This window comes from Asparagus officinalis, chromosome 4 (assembly GCF_001876935.1).
Source record: "Asparagus officinalis chromosome 4, Aspof.V1, whole genome shotgun sequence".
Taxonomy (NCBI): Eukaryota; Viridiplantae; Streptophyta; class Magnoliopsida; order Asparagales; family Asparagaceae; genus Asparagus; species Asparagus officinalis.
Window position 1 is genome coordinate 133625664 of NC_033797.1, and position 20136 is coordinate 133645799.

Consider the following 20136-nt stretch of genomic DNA (forward strand, 5'->3'; position numbering starts at 1 on the left):
TCAACACCAGTGGGTCCAGACCCTTGGGAAAGATTCGGATAAAATGCCAGATCGGGGATTTAAAGTCAGAAGTCACTTGTTACGTGATTGACGCGGAAACATCCTATAACTTACTATTGGGTCGACCTTGGATCCACGGTAATCTTATAGTCCCGTCAACTCTTCATCAGTGCCTCAAGTATGTGGACACAAATAATGAAGTCAAGACGGTGGTCACGAATAAGCAACCGTTTAAGGGATTAGAGAACTATTTCACCGATTCTCTTTTATACGGTGTCGAATCCGATACTGAACCATCGGCCCAAGGAACAGACAACGGAGATGAAGCTGATACTGAAGCTGGGTTTGATTATGATGGCGGTTTTGTACTGAATGACATTGTACCCATTGTAATCAATCTTGACGATGAAGAATCATCGGAAAGTAGTTGTAACTGGCAACTTGCCGAAGAACTATCAATAAACGATGATTTAGAGTACTCGATGTGTCTTGATAATATCACTAAAGAATTGTATGACGACCCTGACTTGTATATGCTACTTCAATCATTTTTCATGACGAAAAAGCAGGTACAAGATCCATGCGGAACGACACTTGTCATCCCCGCAAGGACAGGGGGTGGAAAGGAAGTCGTCTACGGTAAAGGAAGAGAATCTCCGATACCCGACCACTTCTTGGAAGAGGAAGACGATGATGATAAACCTGCTCCTCACCTATTTAGGTATAACACAAAAGCGCGCGATCTAATGGAGAAGTATGGATATGACTTCACACTCGGAGAAGGTCTTTGCTTTGGTCGAGGTCCGCGAGTTCCGCCTCGAATGGCCTATGTACCAAAAGGAAAACCCGATGATTATTATCGCCATAAAAGAGGTTTAGGTTATATCTTCTCATCCGACGACGAGTGTTACTGGCAAGTCATTGAACAAATTGCTAACAAATCTAAAAACGGATATTCTTCTGATTCTTCAGTTTGGGATTCCGACACTAGTATTGGTGAAATGTTCAAAAAGTTAATGTCGAGCATGGCTACGGTCGATCCTGCCACAATAGAGGAAGATGATCAGATGCCGACTTGGAAAGATCCTTGGGTTCATCACCTAAACATGCAGTACGGCGATAGGTTTGAACAAAGAGAACCTCCTACTGAGGATCAAGTGGTCCAAGTGAATCCGAAGCCGATATTCATTAGCGACAGCCTCCCGCCGGAAGAGAAAGAAGAGTTAATCTCTCTTATCAGGGAGTACATCGATGTGTTCACCTGGAATTACGAAGATATGCCAGGACTCGACCCAAATGTAGCAGTGCATCATCTTAATATTAAGCCGGATGTCAAACCTATTAAACAACAACAAAGACGGTTTCGTCCACAGATGATGGAGGCAATCGAGACCGAGGTGAAAAAGCTTATCGACTCGGGCTTTGTTAGGGAAGAACAACATCCCGAGTGGCTTATCAATATTGTCCCGGTCCTTAAGAAGAATGAAAAAATTAGGGTTTGTATTGATTTTAGAGACCTCAACGCTGCCTGCCCAAAAGATGATTTTCCCCTTCCCATCACAGATGTCATCATCGACAATACGTGCGGGTTCGAGAGAATGTCTTTCATGGATGGCTTTTCTGGTTATAATCAAATAAAGATGCATCCAGATGATGAAAAGCATACCGCGTTTAGAACACCCCTCGGCGTTTTCTGCTACACGGTCATTCCATTTGGTTTAAAGAATACAGGTGCCACATATCAGAGAGCCATGTCGAAGATTTTTCAGGAGCATCTCCGGAAAACTGTCGAATGCTACATGGATGATCTAGTCGTAAAAAGTCATGACAAGAATGATCACATCAAAGACTTGAAGACCATGTTTGATCTGATGCGGACACATCAATTGAAAATGAATCCTACCAAATCTTTCCTCGGAATGTCCAGTGGTAAATTCCTTGGATTCGTCGTCACTACGAATGGGATTCACATCGACCCTGATAAAGTAAATGCAATTAATGAGTTACAACCTCCGAGAAACCTTAAAGAGCTCAGAGGATTGCAAGGGCGGTTGGCTTATATCCGTCGGTTCATCTCGAACCTCTCGGGAAAATGTCAACCTTTCTCCAAACTCACAAAGAAGGGCGTATCATTCGTATGGGACGACGCTTGTCAAAAGGCATTCGAGAGTATTAAAGAATATCTCTCAAAACCTCCCGTACTCGTCGCACCAAAATCGGGCAAACCGTTCTTGATTTATGTCAAGGCGACGAGCCACTCATTAAGTACATTACTTGCACAAGATAACGATAACGGTCATGAGCAGGCGGTATATTATTTAAGCCGAACCATGGTAGGTGCTGAATCTCGATATCCTATGATTGAGAGAGAATGCCTCGCCTTGGTGTTCGCTATTCAGAAGATGCGGCATTACCTGGTTGGACAGACCATTTATGTCAACCCAGTCCGAATATTCATGACTCAACCAGCTTTCATGAATTGGCGATTAGCAAAATGGGCTTTACTCTTGTCCCAATACGACTTACATTTTAAACAACAGAAGTCAGTAAAAGGACAGGCCATCTGTGATCTCGTGGCAGCTAATCCAACTACAGATACCGCCGAGATATATGACGACCTACCCGATGAAACCCACGAAGTCAACGCAACTTCGCACCAGCAAGCATGGCGTTTGTACTTCGATGGCGCTTCGTACCCGATGAAACCCACGAAGTCAACGCAACTTCGCACCAGCAAGTATGGCGTTTGTACTTCGACGGCGCTTCACGAGCAGCTAATGTAGCGAGTGCTCCTAGAGGTTCTAAGATTTCTTCCGGAGTTGGAGTTGTCTTAGTTTCCCCAGGAAAACAAGTGATGCCTCGAGCTTACTCGTTGACCGAACCGTGCTCAAATAACGTAGCCGAATATAATGCATTACTCATAGGACTCAGTTTCGCCAAAGAACTGGGGGTTGAGTATCTCGAAGCCTTCGGTGATTCTCAACTGATAGTTAAACAAGTTCAGGGAGAGTACGAGGTCTGAAGTCAGGATTTAATACCATACCATAAGATGGCAGTGAAGATGGCAGAATCATTCGAAGGATTCTTTATCGAACATATTCCACGGTTTCAGAATACCTACGCAGACGCGTTAGTGGCATTAGCCGTATCCCTGGCGTAGCCTCCTGAAACAGAACAGTTTGTTACAGTAAGGACTCACCAACTCCTAGTGCCGATCTATGATGAAGATGGCGAAGAAGAAGATATTAAGGAAACACACTCAACTCAAATTGAGTTTGAACCCCGAGATTGGCGTTTCCCCATCATCGATTATGTCTTACATGGAATCCTACCAGAAGACGTGAAGGAAAGAGATTCAATCCGACGAAGAGCATCGAGATTTTACTATAATACGGAGAATCGAACGCTATATTGTAGGGGGTACGATGGATTTCTAGCACGTTGTTTGTCGACTAAAGAAGCTGAAGAAGTCCTTAAAGAGGCACACGAAGGAGAGTGTGGCGCGCACTAACCCGGCCCCAAGCTTTATGACCGCATCAGAAGAATGGGATATTTTTGGCCTTTCATGATGAGTGATGCAGTCGCGTATGCCCGAAAGTATCATGCGTGTCAAGTACATGCGAATTATATGCATCAACCTCTGGAGCATCTGCATCCTTCGGTTACGTCGTGGCCGTTTGAGACCTGGGGAATGGATATTGTTGGTCATATAAATCCCCCGTCAGTCAAAGGTGACCGGTTCATCCTAGCAATCACCGACTACTTCTCCAAATGGGCTGAAGCGGTTCCGCTCAGAGAAGTTAAAACGAGCAACGTCATTGCATTCATCAAGCACCATATCATCTACCGGCATGGTGTCCCAAGACGAATCATACATGACAACGGTCCTCAATTCGTCAGCAATGCATTCATCAGGTTTTGCGAAAAGTTCAAAATTCAGGACATCTCGTCGACAGCTTACAATCCCACAGCGAATGGATTGGCCGAAGCCTTCAATAAGACTATCATAAAGCTTTTGTCAAAACTCATAAAAACTAATAAACGAGACTGGGATGACAAGCTTGGCGCGGCTCTATGGGCCTATCGTACCACGGTGCGCACACCGACAGGAGCGACCCCATATTCACTGGTATATGGATGTGAAGCCGTTCTTCCATTGGAGATTCAAATCCCGTCACTTCCAATCGCCCTCGCGATTCAAATGACGACCGAAGAGCAACATCAGAAGCGCCTTGAAGAACTTGAAAGGCTAGATGAGAAGCGTTTAGAAGCTCAACAGCATATCGAATTCTACCAAGCCAGAATCTCTCGAGCTTTCGACAAAAAGGTTCGACAACGGAGTTTCAAAGAAGGGGATCGGCATATGATCCTTAACTCCAAGAAGAAAGGCAAATTTGAACCCAAATGGGAGGGACCATTCGTAGTAGAGACAGTCTACTCGAGTGGCGCATATCGCCTAGTCACCAAGGACGGCGACCGACTTATGATGCCGATAAACGGTAAATTCCTAAAAAAATACTATCCTTAGTATCTTCAGGATAACTAATGTATTGGGAAGTTCCCGGAAGAATACTACATGTGGTATTCTTAGGGATAACCCAGTCACTGTAGAAGTGATGAATAAGAAATCCACGTTCGAACTCTGAATGTCGGAATGTTTCATCTTATTATTGTCAAATTCTCTAACTCTCATGAGTTATTTTTTTTGTGAGACGAGATCCAATCCTTTGACAGTTTAATCTTTCCTCACCAAACCATCCACTGATCAAATTAATCGACGGCGAATTCACCAAAATTTCTATCCGCCAGTCATTGGCAATTCTCAGACTCAACATGTTAGGTCCTAATCACTTAGCATTAAAGTCCTCCTTTGAGTGATAGTACGAATTGGCATTTTCATTGCTACCTGTATTCCACTCTCTTTGCTTTCAGGTCAAACCTATAAAAGTTAGGGCCAAAGCCAAATTCCTCTCTCGATTCCTTTCATGAACGAGAGGTCCACTTTTAATTCGAACAATCAAACCTATAAAAGTTAGGATTGTTCCCAATCTCACTTAGTCAAGCCTGCAAACAGTTAGGACTAAGACCGAGTCATTCCTTTTCGATAAACGAAAGTCTGCCTTTGTTCCTTTTTCCACCAAACCTATAAAAGTTAGGGTTGAAACTGGGCTTTTTCCTCAATAAATGAAGGATTCTTTTTGGATCGAATGGCCAATCCTATAAAAGTTAGGGTCGTTTGAATCTTTCCGATTATCGGAGTGGAGATCTCACTCTTAGTTTCATCTCTTCGAATTCTGGGGGTGGAGATCCCACCTTGAGTTTCCTTTCCAACTAGAGATAGAATATAAAATTCTTCCTCTTTAGTGCAGGGAGATAGAATATAAAAATCTTCCTCTTCTATTTCCCAGTCCGTCTTTACTCTGAGAAAAAAACACAATTCCCAACTTCCAATCTATGCACCTTGTGCACGGAAAATTTTATCTCAACTCCTAAATAGAGATAAGCCTACGCCTAACACGCGTTGCCGGTTTAGTCTTTCACCGATTGAAAAAGACACCAGAGTATAATTCTGGGGATTTTTATCCCGAATCCTAAGTAGGGATGAGTTAACGCCTAATACGCGTTGCTGGGTACCTTTTCCCATAAGAAATGGTGAAGTCTATGTATTCAAAATCATAGCACAAAGTCTAAGAGAAGTAATTCTTTTAGTGCAACGTTACGTGTGAGACGGGTTTTAAAATTCACATGCTAGCCCGATTCAAACGGTAATCGGTAAAGGCACATCAAACCCGTTGAAGGCTGGGGGTTTGCCAGAAATCCTAAAGTCTATGTCTAACACACATCACCGGTTTAGTCTTTCGCCGATTGAAAAAGACACCAAAGTATAATTCTGGGGATTTTTATCCCGAATCCTAAGTAGGGATGAGTCAACGCCTAATACGCGTTACTGGGTACCTTTTCGCATAAAAAATGGTGAAGTCTATGTATTCAAAATCATAGCATCAAGTCTAAGTGAATTAATACTCTTAGCGCAACGTTACATGTGAGACGGGTTTTAAAATTCACATGCTAGCCCGATTCAAACGGTAATCGGTAAAGGCATATCAAACCCGTTGAAGGCTGGGGGTTTGCCAGAAATCCTAAAGTCTATGTCTAACACACATCGCCGGTTTAGTCTTTCGCCGATTGAAAGTGATGCCAGAGTCTGAGTCTGGGGAATTTTATCCTAAAATCTAAGAAAGGATAAGTCATCGCCTAACACGCGTTGCTGGGTACCTTTTCCCATAAGAAATGGTGAAGTCTATGTATTCAAAGTCATAGCATCAAGTCTAAGTGAATTAATACTCTTAGCGCAACGTTACATGTGAGACGGATTTAAAATTCACATGCTAGCCCGATTCAAACGGTAATCGGTAAAGGCATATCAAATCCGTTGAAGGCTGAGGGTTTGCCAAAAATCCTGTAAGCATTATGTCAATTAAGTTCACAATAAAAAAAAAAGAAATATCATAATGAAATCAAATACTGGGTCTCTATCAATAGATCAAGTCAGAGCATACAATAAAAAGCTCATTAGCCCGAAGGCAGTTGGCGGTTAAGAACATGAGATTCTAAATTAGAAAGCCTATCTGCATAACTCTGCTCAAGATTTGCCTGCAGATCAGCTCGGACAGATTCTTCAAAACTGCTCAAGATCTTCACGGCTTCATTCTTCAGCTTCATCAATCTCTCCTGTGTAGATCCTAGCCTCTCGAGTGCCTGTCCACGAGAACTCTCTAATCCAGCCAGTTCTTCTGCAATGATAGCACCGGACTCCTCGGCGTGCTTCAAGGCCTTCTTCAACCTATCCACTTCCTCACGGTTGGAATCCAAAGAGCTGCGTAATTCGGCTCTATCTATATCCTTCCTTGCTACAGTAGCCATTAGCTGCGCAACAGAATTCTCATGTGACTAAAGCTCGCTGCCGATGGAAGATCTTAGGTCGCGCCACTGTGCCAGCCTATGCTCCATCTGAGAGGACACGAAGGAAGAAGCTCCATTAGCCTTCAATTCCTCCAACTCTCGGATCTCAAACTCCAGAACAGTAAAATTGGCGGTGAAGGAATCAGCCAACTCTGGATACCCTTCTTCTCTGATCATCGTCATGTAGCGAGAAAGGGAACGCCTGAACTGATCGAAACAATATCCTTGATGAAGAAGTTTCTCGATCATGCCGTTAAAAAAGACGGTGAAAAGACCGAGATCCGTGCAAAAAATATCTTTGTTGGGATCGGTATCGGCCAAAAGGGCGTGGACACGCTCATATAGAGATGATCGAGATCCTACAAGCAATAGTATGGGAAGGTAAGAGATTATCGAACATGATAAGAGAATTTAAAAGCAAATTGCAAGCTACCAGTACCAGTAGAGGTCCCCACAGGTTGGAGTCCTACGGCTGGTTCTGTCAGTCTAGTCTCAACAGGCTCCGAGATAACAGCAGGGGTGGTCATTGAGGGTATATCAACCCCTGTAGGCAAATCGGTAGTACCTCCCGGCTGTGACGGGGAGACACCGCTGCTATGCAAGCTATCGGTCCCAGAAACTGTAGTTGCATCAGTCATAACGGCTGGTCTCCCAGAAACTGTAGTTGCATCAGTCATAACGGCTGGTCCTATAGTTACACTTCTTTATTAGCCAAATGAAAATACCAGACAAATAAGGAGAATCAGGATGATAGGATCATCTGCATACCTGCAAGTCCACCATCCTCAGGCACATGGGAAACGCCAGGAGTCATAAGAGTATCAGTCCCGGTGGCTGGTCCTATGATTGCACTCCTCCTTTAGTCAAAAAAAAATCAGACAAATGAAAAGGAGCACGACGTCCTAGATTATATACATACCTGCAAGTCCATCACCCCGGGGTAAACTAGAGATGCCGGGAATCATGACTGAATCAGTCCCAATGACTGGTACTGTAATGATAATTCTTCGTTAGTCAGACAAAAGATCAGGCAAAATGAAGGGAATTAGATATATACCTGTAGATGAATCACTCTCAAAGGATGGTCCTGCGGCTCCTCTGGTGGCCTGCTCAGCCAGCATGTCGACTAATAGTCCAATATCGGATCCTGAGAAACTTGGTGCGGAGACATACCCCTGTTCCTCAAGACATGTATCATGAAAGGCCTCATCCTCAACTGGCCTCTCTAATACAACATCTGCAGAATAATTTAAGTGTTGGATATATACAAGAAAATGGGGAAAGAAGGAAAAGCTCAGAGATACCTGCAGTAGGAACAGAAGATTCTTTTTCCCCAATATCCATGCTTGGATTCTTCAAGTTACCTGAAAGAAAGCAAAGCATGAAAATAATGAATCCTGAATACCCTAACTCTTCCAAATGCTACTCGAGTAGGGTATCATCGGATTTAGATATACCTGAGCATAGAATTGTGGGCTCAACACTATTAACCTGCTCAGTATCAATGTTCGTGTCAATATCCATGGGCTCGTCGTGAATGGCATCACACATCTGCTGCATGAAGCTATCCAGATGATCAGAATCAGGGAATACAGAATCCTGTGGAAGTTCGCCCTCTTCAAAGTTTCCTGGAACATAAAACATGATTACGCTTAATGAATCCCAGAAGGCAAGTCATCTTAAAGCAATAAAGACAATAAGGTATTACCTTCCTCTCCACCGGCGATGTCTCCTAACTCCACTCCATAGGGGCGCCGACCAACATGTGGTTTATGAGCGGTCTTCTTCCGTTTCGGAATACCAACCCTCACAGAACCAACGGGCCGTTCATGCATGAACTTGCTACGCATCTCGACCTGTGCAGGAGCTTTGCCGCTAGGCCGGGATCTCGCATAGCGAGAAGCGAGCGACTCATGCTCATCGACTGTCCTACCTGGGGTGATAAGAGTCATCTTATTAGGATAAGTGAATAAGACCTTTCGTTCTGGTTTTTGAAAAGCCAATTAAGATCGAGAAAGGATATGACGTTGATGCCAACGAAAGAAGGCCAGGCCAGTTAATTCTGAAAAGAAAGAGTCTGACAAACCTGCGTTAGGTTCTTCCTTGTCAGTATCTGTATCCACGAAAGAGTCTGACAAACCTGCGTTAGGTTCTTCCTTGTCAGTATCTGTATCCACATACTCCTCCTCAGAAGTCTCGTCCTCATCGCCAGTAGGAAGGAGCTCTTCATCGTCCTCCATCCTATCTCTGCTCGAGAGGGAAGGTTTGGCAGGCTTCTTCCCTTGTTTCTTAGCAAGCTCAGCCTTACGAGCAGCCATCATAGTGACTTGAACCAAGTGCTCAGCCTGCAACTCTGAAAGGCTCCTCACACCTATAAACTCATTGGCAGAAAGGAATCACTTGCAGCTGAGGAAAGTAGTCAACAGCTTGCGCCTAGATGAAGGAAGAGCAAAATGGGCTCCAATACAGCCCACCATAGTCCATAGCCATGCCCGAACGCCGTCAATAATCCCTCCCTCAATCCTCAAACCATGGCTCGGATTCCCAACATATAGTTGGTCGTAGCCAAACTGACGAGCGAAACGGCAGGGAAGGTAAGGCTCTATGTGACAATGATTCTTCACCCGAAGAATCAACAGTGCTAGGCGCCGACATCAAGTCAGGACGATGAAGAACAAGCCACGCCATCAGGTATGTATACAGAAGCTCGACCTTTACAGAAATAAGCTCGGCTGACGGTTCAGAGCCCACCTGCGCAAAACCATCGACCAAATACCTAAGCCCACAATGGATGCCAGCAACCATTACTAGAAGCAAGGAAAGCTCCCTCCCATACGCTAGCTGGACGGCGGGGAAGAGCACCTCAAGGGGTAAAGCGTCCGAAAACTGATATGGAACGACACACTTCTTCAACCAAAGGGCAAGATAGCCTGCTAGCAGGGTCCTGGGCTCAATAGACTTCTGTGCATGACAAAGGAATGCCCGAAACTTGGTCCCTGCAGGAAAAGCTCCCTCAGCACTGGCAATAGTGTAAGAACAAGCCTCAGCCTTCTCCATCAACTCATTAATAGCGGTAGGTGTCAAAACATCTAATTCACGAATGGGCTCGCTGGAATTACCCTCCAAATGTTGGAACAAATAAACAGCAAACTGCTTCAAGCTGATTTGCTTTTTCCTCTTCACTTGAGTGGTAACCTTAATCAGAGAGGTATGATAATGGCAGGTGAGGTCCCAAAGAGTATCGTACATATCGGGAGTATCCTTCTTCAGCCACTCCAATTGCTGGTTCGAGGGAAAGTACTCCTGGTACGGACAATCCCCCATTGGAAGGCCAGAAACTTGGTGCATCTCATGCAAGGCCAGCCCCAACTCTCCACCGCTAGTCAGAAATGTGTTACTATCGGGGATATATGTCTCTAACAATGCCAAGAAGTGGCGACAGCTAACCGGGAATCCATACATAGTGGCTCGTATAGGTGCGTACAACCCACTGCTCTTCAGATCATTCTCCCAACGTCCCAAGACGTAACTGGTCATACGTGTCCACCATCCCTTGGGTTGCGAGAAAGCCCAACCATAGCATCTGAAATCTGGTGGAGGTAACCTCCTCCCAAGCTGAGCCAGACGATTCTTCACAGTAGGAGCGGCTGCTGATACCTCGCCTGGGGGTGCGGTATTAAGACCCAGAATTCCTGGTCGAAGACCGTGAATATAATGATAACCGGGAGTCTTATGGTGGGAGGTATATCCACAATGAACTCGATCAGCATCATCGGTAAGATGCCAGGACATCTGTCTCTCTATGGTCTGTCCCTTTAAATGAGTGAAAGAATGCTGACGAGGAATGGAAGGAATATACAGGAGAGCTCCTTCATCATTATTCAGCCAATGCTCATCAGTAAGAATCAATCTAGCCGGATCCTCAATGTGATCTCCGAACAGAAAACTGGGCTTCTTTAAAGCCTGAGTAGAAATAGAGTCCGCAGTAAAAGGAGCATCCGTGATCAGCTGGCGTAAGAAATGACGTCCCCCATCTCGTATCAAACGGCAGGATTCATCGGAACGATCTCTATCAAACTGAGGAAGCGGACCAATAGCCTGCATGATGGAAACCGAAGAGAAAACCTCCCCACTACAACCGGTAGTAGCATGAGGAGAGAGACTGCCCGTGGAGAACTCGACTGTAACAAAACAAGGATAGAGTCATAAAATTATCCAGGAATTAAATCCATCTCATAAAAAAGCGAGATAAGATCATCCGCGGGGTAATTGGAGAGACGATTTTGAGTGTCTTACACTGGAAGAATGGTATGCATCATCACGTAAATAACGTGGTAACATACACCGACCTACAAAGTATAAGATGACACAAAATCGCCCCAATATACCGGAAGACTTGAATTGGCCAAGCAAAACAAGTCCGAAACCTCGACCCCCGCGAAGGAGGGTGTCGGCCCTTCCCGAATGACCCGCGAAGGGGCCAAACGAGGGTGTAACAGAACCGCGAATTTCCCGAAACCTCGACCCCCGCGAAGGAGGGTGTCGGTCCTTTCCGAATGACCCGCCAAGGGGCCAAACAAGGGTATACTGGAACCATGAATATCCTGAAACCTCGATCCCCGCGAAGGAGGATGTCGGTTCTTCCTGAATGACCCGCGAAGGGATCAATCAGGGATATAGAAAGTATAAATGCTCACCCCCAAAAAAAGATACCGCTGGAGAGGATGCCGTGGGAACCTCTCCCTCGCTATGCTGCGAAAGGGAACGACTCCTATGAAGTCGATGTCGACGCGGAGACATCGAGAATCTGCAATGAAAATCAGCAGGTCAGGTATAATCATAAATCTGAATACCCGAAATTTAAAAGGAAAATTAAGAACTTTAACTAAAATCCTATGAATAAATAGGATTTTATAGTTGAGGTCTAATTAAACCTACAAATTTCGTGCATGCAAAACAATGATCATCATATTGCGGTGTAAGCCCTCATGATAAATTTTGGTAAAATACCCAAAATACCCCTCGTGTTCAAGGCTAAATTCTAGTCAAGGATACGCTCGAATTGGATCATGGTCATCATATTTGTTCATCTAACACCCCCAATATCCCACAATTTTGGTTAATTTTACAAATAAACCCTTTTGTAAGATTTAGCCAATTTTGCAAATAGACCCCTCCACAAATTTCGGTTTAGTTTTCGCATACCTTTCTCAAAACTTTGGTCATGGGTTTGTGGTCTAAACTTTTGGAATTTTAGCCCTAAAATTTCAGCCCTTTTTGCAAATAAACCCCTCTACATTTTTGGGTTGATTTTTGCAAATAAACCCCTCAAACGATATTGATTCTTTACATGCAAACACCTCTCAAATTTTGGCCAAATAGACATGAAATTTCAGTCCTAAATTTCAGTTCACTTTTGCACAAAAGCCCTCAAATTTCAGTCCACTTTTGCACAAAAGCCCCTTAATTTCGGCCATATTACATTTTTTGCATAAGACCCCCCAAAACTTTGTGCATACACAACCCATCATCAAAGATCCTATCTTCTAACTCATGAGAACAAAAAGCTATGATCTTGGTGTGTAAATTCGTGGCATACCCTCATTACAAGCATAAAGCTTCAATCTTTATCAAAAAATGGGAGAGTTTTAAAAGGAAACTTACCCAAATCAAGAGGTGTCCCTTGAGCTTGAGGATGAAGAAGGAACCCTAGTTTGAGAGGAGAGGAATTTCGGCCAAGAAAGGAGCACGAAAAAAAATCCGAAATTGATCTTGGGTTGAGGGGTTTTAAAGAAAAGAGGTTAATAGGTTTTGGAGTTCTTAAAGAAAGAAAATAATGGTGGATGGATAAGAGGTAAAAGAAAGAGAGTTTCAGAGGGAATAGAATCCTTTTGAAATTTTGGAAAGAGGGGGAAAACAAAAGAGGAAACAAAATCAAAACAAGAAGGGAAACCAAACAACACAAAAAGGCAAAAGAGACTAGGATGTCTCAGTTTTTTAACCGAGACACCGTAGGGTGTCTCGGCTTTGGCCGAGACACCCAAGGGTGTCTCGGCCAAGGTTGAGACACCCATGGGTGTCTCAACCCAATTTAAGCCCCCGGATACCCTTTCGAAGTCCGATTTTGCCCGTTTTCGTTGGTTGTTTGGATGTTTTGACAAAATCAACATTAATCAACACTGGATGATTCAAAACCCTAGGGTCAACACCGGTCAACGCGTAACCCTAGGTCAACGCCAGTCAACGCGTTGTGATCAAAAAGTCAACGTACGACGTTCAAAACCCTAGGGTCAACGCCGATTAACGCGTAACCCTAGGTCAACGCCAGTCAACGCGTTGCGATCAAAAAGTCAACGTACGACGTTCGAAACCCTAGGGACAACGCCAGTCAACGCGTAACCCTAGGTCAACGCCAGTCAACGCGTTGCGATCAAAAGTCAACTTACGACGGTTCGAAACCCTAAGGTCAACGCCGGTCAACGCGTAACCCTAGGTCAACGCCAGTCAACACGTTGCGAGCAAAAAGTCAACGTACGACGTTCGAAACCCTAGGGTCAACGTCGGTCAACGCATAACCCTAGGTCAACGCCAGTCAACGCGTTACGATCAAAAAGTCAACGTACGACATTCGAAACCCTAGGGTCAACGCCGGTCAACACGTAACCCTAGGTCAACGCTAGTCAACGTGTTGCGATCAAAAAAGTCAACTCAATGACACGAGCCAAACTCAACTCATCAGTTGTAGATTTGAGACTTCGACGACGGCCAGACGATAAACGCAGCGCCGGAAGGATTTCAGCTATTCGTCAAAGCATCGAGCAGACTGAAAATCGAAGGAGTCAAGAATCGAAGTTAACTATAGGTCCTTTACACCAACTGAAGGTGGAACCAATCACATCCAAAGTATTCCAGCCTCTTCTAGAAAAGAAACGAGTCTGGAACGCTTTGGAGGGGGTATCTGTAGGCATCAAAAATTGCCTATAGGTCTCCACGAAAGGCTCAGTGTTAAGAAATGACGATAAACATCACCATCTGGTTCACAGAAGCTTGATTAATGTCGGTGAATGCGTGAAGTAAACCGACGAACTACATGAACTAACAGAATTTTGGAATAACAAAGGAACGGACTAATCGGGCACCTCGTGTCGTTCACCAACGGTGAAATACCCGTCATGTATCATTTATTCCACAGATGATCTAATCATTGAAGCTTATAGAACTCTTTGTCGGCTTTCCAACGCACTTTGAATTGCTCAAATCCGAGTTCGGACGAAGAAGTTACGGCGGAAACGATCAAACAGGCATCGAAAATGTCTCAGGCTAAACTGAGACACCTAAGGTGTCTCGGCCAAGGCCGAGACACCCTAGGGTGTCTCAGCCCAAGCCGAGACACCCAAGGGTGTCTCGGCCTAGGTTGAGACACCCTGGGACGTCTCCAATGTAGAAATGGTCAGTTAGGTGGTTTTAACCACCCGAAACCCCCTGGAGCCTATAAATACAGCCCCGGGTCCTCATTTTTTTCAGATCTGGAGTTTTGGAGAATTGACAAAGCCCTGCCGGACTGAAGAGTGATCGAGTTCTTCAACGTAAGAGATCGAGAGTCGTCAGATTTGCATCACCCGCACCCGATCCTTAGGATTATCCCGTTGTGGTAATTCTAAGAAGAGCAATTATCTCGCTGTTGTCGAGATAAGCGCTTCTGCTTCTAGATTCCTTCGCGAATCGACAGAGTTCTGGACCTGATCTGATTGCCAGGTAGTCCATGGATATTGACATCCCCATCACCGGCTAAAGACCCACGCAAGCAAGAAACGACGAACGGATCTTGCGTTATTTTCAAAAAGTTGTAATCTTTCATTTTCTTTATTCTTTTTATTGAAAATTTTGAATTCTTTGTAAGCAATCCAGATTATAATGAATTCAACAACGAAGGCAACTTTTTCCGAAAACAACACACTGATAACTTTTGGATAGCAGGTTCCTAATATGTTTTCTAATTTGTTTTGATAACAGGTTATTAGGATTCCTAATCTGTTTTGGTAACATGATTCCAAATCTGTTTTGGTAACATGTTATTAGGATTCCTAATGTGTTTTGTTTTTTGTTTTAGAATTCCTATTATGTTTATGATTTTAGGATTTCTATATATATGGAATAATTGGAAGAGAAAATAGAGAAGAAAATTAGGGATGTTTGGAGCACAGAAAAGAGGTATTTTCTGAGCTATTGGTTAGGGTTTTGTTTGGAGAGAATTAGAGATTTGTTAGTGAGATTAATTGGTAAGTTTGAGTGATTTGTAATCTCAGTTTTTACTCTTCTTCTCTATTAGTAAAAAAACCCTATCCCCTTCTTACCCCATGGACATAGACAACTTGCCGAATCACGTTAAAATTGGTTGTTTGTGTTTGTGACATTGATTTGGTTCGTTTGGCCTTCTCTCGACATTCATTTGATTTGATTTCTCGTAGCACGTTGGTTTGGTTGTTTGGCTTCCACAGCGCTCAACAAGTGGTATTAGAGCTCAGGCTACGCTTGGACTATTTGGAGGAGTAGGTTGTTTTGGAGGCTCGCCTAGAGTTTCGTTTAGTGATAAATGTGGGATCTTTTTGGTAAAGACTCTATCTTTTTTAGTTTTGGATCTATTCTTCATTTGTTCCGTATTTGTTTTGGTGCTTTGAGAAAGATGGTCGAGAAAGAAGGAGTTGTGGAGGGTACTTCCGGCGTGAAGACCGTCCAAAATTTGAATATTCACTCTATCAAGATAGATGTGGGGAAGTTTAATGACGCAATCAATTTTGGTCTTTAGAGATGTGAAGACTTGGATGCGCTCAATGCGCAAAATTTGGAAGATACTTTGGAGTTGGACGGGAAACCGGACGACATTGGGGAGAAGGTTTGGAAAGATGAATAGAACGGCGTGTGGTGTGATTAGATCTTGTTTGACTCAAGATTTAAAATATGATGTGATCAATGAGACTTCAGCTAAGAAGATTTAGGAGATCCTAGAGGGCAAGTATTTGACCAAGAGTGTAGAGAACCGATTGCATTTAAAGAGGAGGCTTTATCGCTTCCAATTGAAGAAGGAGACCTCTATTGGTGATCACATGAACCACTACACAAAGCTTCTTACGGATTTTACGAATGTAGATGTGATGATTGAAGATGAGGACAATGCGTTGTTGTTGTTGAGTTCCTTACCTAACGAGGAATATGAGACCTTCGTTCTTACTCTTATTAATGAGAAGGCATCTATTTCTTATAGTGATGTCACTGCTACACTTGTGAATTATTAGCTTCAAAAGAAGGATAATGGAACTTCAGTTGAGCCGGTAGCGGGGGCATTGGTCGCAAGAGCAAAGAGTCCAAATCGTGGTAGGAGGTCGCAGTCTAGAGGAGCACATATTGGAGTTCGTAAGAATCAGTGTGCCTTTTGTAAAGAGGATGGATATTGGAAAGCCGAATGCCCAAAGTTGGTTGATCGAGCCGGGAAGAATAAGGGAAAAGCTATTCAAGCTTCAGAGGTGAATATTGTCAAAACTAGTGGCAATAATTCAGAGTCGGATTCTTCGGGCTACTCGTTATCTGCACTATCGTCAGTTTGGTGGCCGACTCTACAGAGTAGATGTTGGATTCGGGTGCTTCTTATCATATTTACCCTAGGAGGGATTGGTTCTCCAGCTTTCAAGAGTTGGAAAGAAGGGAGGTCGTGCTCATGGGTAATGATCATGAATATCCAATTGGTGGTATCAGTACCGTTCGGATTAGGATGAGTGACGAAGTGATTCGGGAGTTGGTTGGAGTGAGGTTCGTTCCTCAGTTGAAGAAGAACACCATTTCACTTAGAGTTTTGGAGGCAGCAGGCTATAGGGTGACCTTGGTCGATTCACGTTTGAAGGTCACATTAGGGTCCATGATTATGATGAAGGGCGTCAAAAGGAATAATTTTTATTATTTGATTGGGAGCACGGTGTTTGATAGAGAGCTGACGACTTCTTTGGATTTGGCTAGACTGTAGCATTTGTTGAGGCTGTGTTATTTGAATAGTTATGCCGTGCATGGTTTATTGAGAGTGCTTTGACCTGCAGATTGAAATCCTTTGAGCACATTGGTATGAGCAAGAAGATCGAGGTGAAGTTTAACACTTCTATCCTTCGATCGAGGGGTCTTTTAGGTAGTGTTCAGTCAGGCATTTTGGGTCCTTCCAAGGAGGTATTATTGGGAGGTAATTGGTATTTGGTTTCCACAGTTAGTGATTATTCTAGGCATTGGTGGGTTGTAACCAGGTCCTTCCAAGGAGGTATTATTAGAAGTCAACAACAATTGGAAGAAGTGTATTAGCAGAAAGGTAAACCGTCGTTCTAGCTTTGGTATGGGTTCTTTCTTGCATTTGTACCGAGCACATGACAGTTTGAGACACTTCATTGATGTGGAGACATTAGGACGACGAGATGAGATGACAGTTTTGATGGGTTGTTCCTTACTGGAGGGGGATCGGTGTTGGTTGTCGAGCATTGGTTTTGGTTTTGTAGCTTCGATATATTTGGGTCATCTTGGTCATAGGTTGCCAACTGCTGCGTGTGGAGATTTTGGATCTGGTGGAGCTGCTTCAGATTTTGAATTATGTTGGATATTTGGTTGCCCAGTATTTGGTCACATCGAGGATGTGAGATTTGAACCGATTACACGTTTGGGATTCAGAGGTTCGTTTGATTATCAGTTAGGAGCTTCTGATTTTGTTCTAAACAGGTATGTCATATTTGACTCTCGGCAAATGGAGAGTGTTGATCAGATCATTAGGATATCATAGCAGGAGGAGGGTGATGCTACTTCATATTGGGTGGAGATTACTCCACATACTCCATATCATACTGCATCATTTGGGATTCTATCTGAGGTGACACAGTTTGGAGATCATTTAGATTTGGATGCAAATGATGAGTTGGTTTTGGATTCGAGTACAACTGGTGGACATATTTTGGATACGACCATTGGTTCACCTCAGGTGGAGGTGTTTGATTTGTTTCAGTTTGGGGCCATTGGAAACGCTATCAGTTGCAGATCCGTTGGTGATATTAGTAAAGAGTTACAAACTTTTCTATTTGATTGAGGACCTTTGGAGGCCATTTGGTGAACTACGTGAGGCTTGATTCCTTGGGCAAAAGGATACGTAGACAGTCAGTTATGATGCAGCCAATTTGGTGAGTAAATACCGATGTTTAGAGAGTGACCACATTCTTGTTTGGGTCTCGACTTGTTGTAGATTGAGTCCGTTGTTGTGATTTTGTTTCACTTCGTACTAGACTCAACAAGTGAGACATTTGTTTGGTGTTGGTGTTGGCTCAGTTTTGGGAAAACTTCGCCGAGGTGGAGAATTGTTAGATAGCAGGTTTCTAATATATTTTCTAATTTGTTTTGGTAACAGGTTATTGGGATTCCTAATCTGTTTTGGTAACATGATTCCAAATCTGTTTTGGTAACAGGTTATTAGGATTCCTAATCTATTTTGTTTTTTGCTTTAAAATTCCTAGTATGTTTATGATTTTAAGATTTCTATATATATAGAACAATTGGAAGAAAGAATAGATAAAAAAAATTGGGGATATTTGGAGCACAGAAAGGATGTATTTTCTGAGCTATTGGTTTTTGTGTGGAGAGAATTAGAGATTTGTTGGTGAGATTAATTGGTGAGTTTGAGTGATTTGTAATCTCAGTTTGTACTCTTATTCTCTATTAGTGAAAAACTTTATCCCCTTCTTGCCCTGTGGACGTAGGCAACTTGCCGAACCACGTTAACATTGGTTGTTTGTGTTTGTGGCATTGATTTGGTTCGTTTGGCCTTCTCTCGACGTTCGTTTGATTTTATTTCTCTTAGCACGTTGGTTTGGTTGTTTGGCTTTCGCAGCGCTCAACAATAACTATATTTCTTCTGCATCTGACATTGTTTTTTTCCTTCAAGCTTCAAATGTTTTGTCTCTTCCCCTACTTTCATACTAGTGATAGGAGGTACTTCAATTACACTAGCATGTACCAGGCTGAGGGGTAGTGTTCGTCCAGGATTTTGTTGTAGCTAATAATTAAGCAATAAAAATGAGTTCTCTTTTTGTGATATTCTCTCTTGATATTTCTCCTTTTCTATGATGTCACGATGCTTTGTCCTAGCTTCAAGTTAAGATTAGAAATTCAGTAAACTTACAAATTTATCAACTTGCTATTACCTAAACTTGCTATAGCTACATTATTATTTGTTCATATTACATTCGAACTTTTATATGATTAATATTACCGCATATAATGAGCACAAATAAATTTGTATATAGTGGGGGTAATCTTACCATGGTGACCATAAACACTTTTCAAACCAAACACAAAAAAAAAGGAAATGTCAAACAAACAAAAGTTTTTCATTTTTTTCCATGCGAACCAAACACAAGAAAAATAAATACATTGATTTTCCACCATTTTTTATGTGTGAACCAAACTGAAACAATCTATTTCTTGGAAAAGTTTAAAAAACTCAAAACTTGTGTTTTTTTTACATGGAATTGCATTTCCCTATTGGTGTGTTTGGGAGTTTACTAAGGGAAGGGAAGGGAAGGTAAACAACGGGAAGGGAAGGGAAGGGAAGGGAAGAGAATTATAATATGTTGTTTGGGAGTTGAGTAAGGTGAATGAAGGTGAAAGGAAGTAAATATATGTATATTTACATAAATGACTTTATACTAATAACACATTAGTCCTTTTATTTATTTTGATGGGGGTAAGAATGTCATTACACCCATTTACCCTCCCTTACCCTCCTCTACCGCCCAAATCGGTGGGGAAAGAAAACCAAGCAATTTTACCCTCCGTTCCCCTTCCTTCCTCCTCTCTACCCTCCTTAAAAAAACTCTCAAATAAGGTGAAAGCTGCATTTCTCCTCCCCTCCCCCTCTCTACCCTCCATCCAAACAGGGCATATATCTAGGAAACGAATCAAACAACCCGTAACCTTAAGGAGTCCTGGATGGTTTTTATTCTTTTCCACTTCTTAATTAATATCTGCATCCCACTTGTTCAAAAATTTAATCAATGATCATACTAATTAAATTTCGTATTCGTATGTCAATAAAGACACTAGTAGAAAAACGACCAACCTAGACGGAAATTTCCGTCTAGGTTGGTCTACAATCCGTCT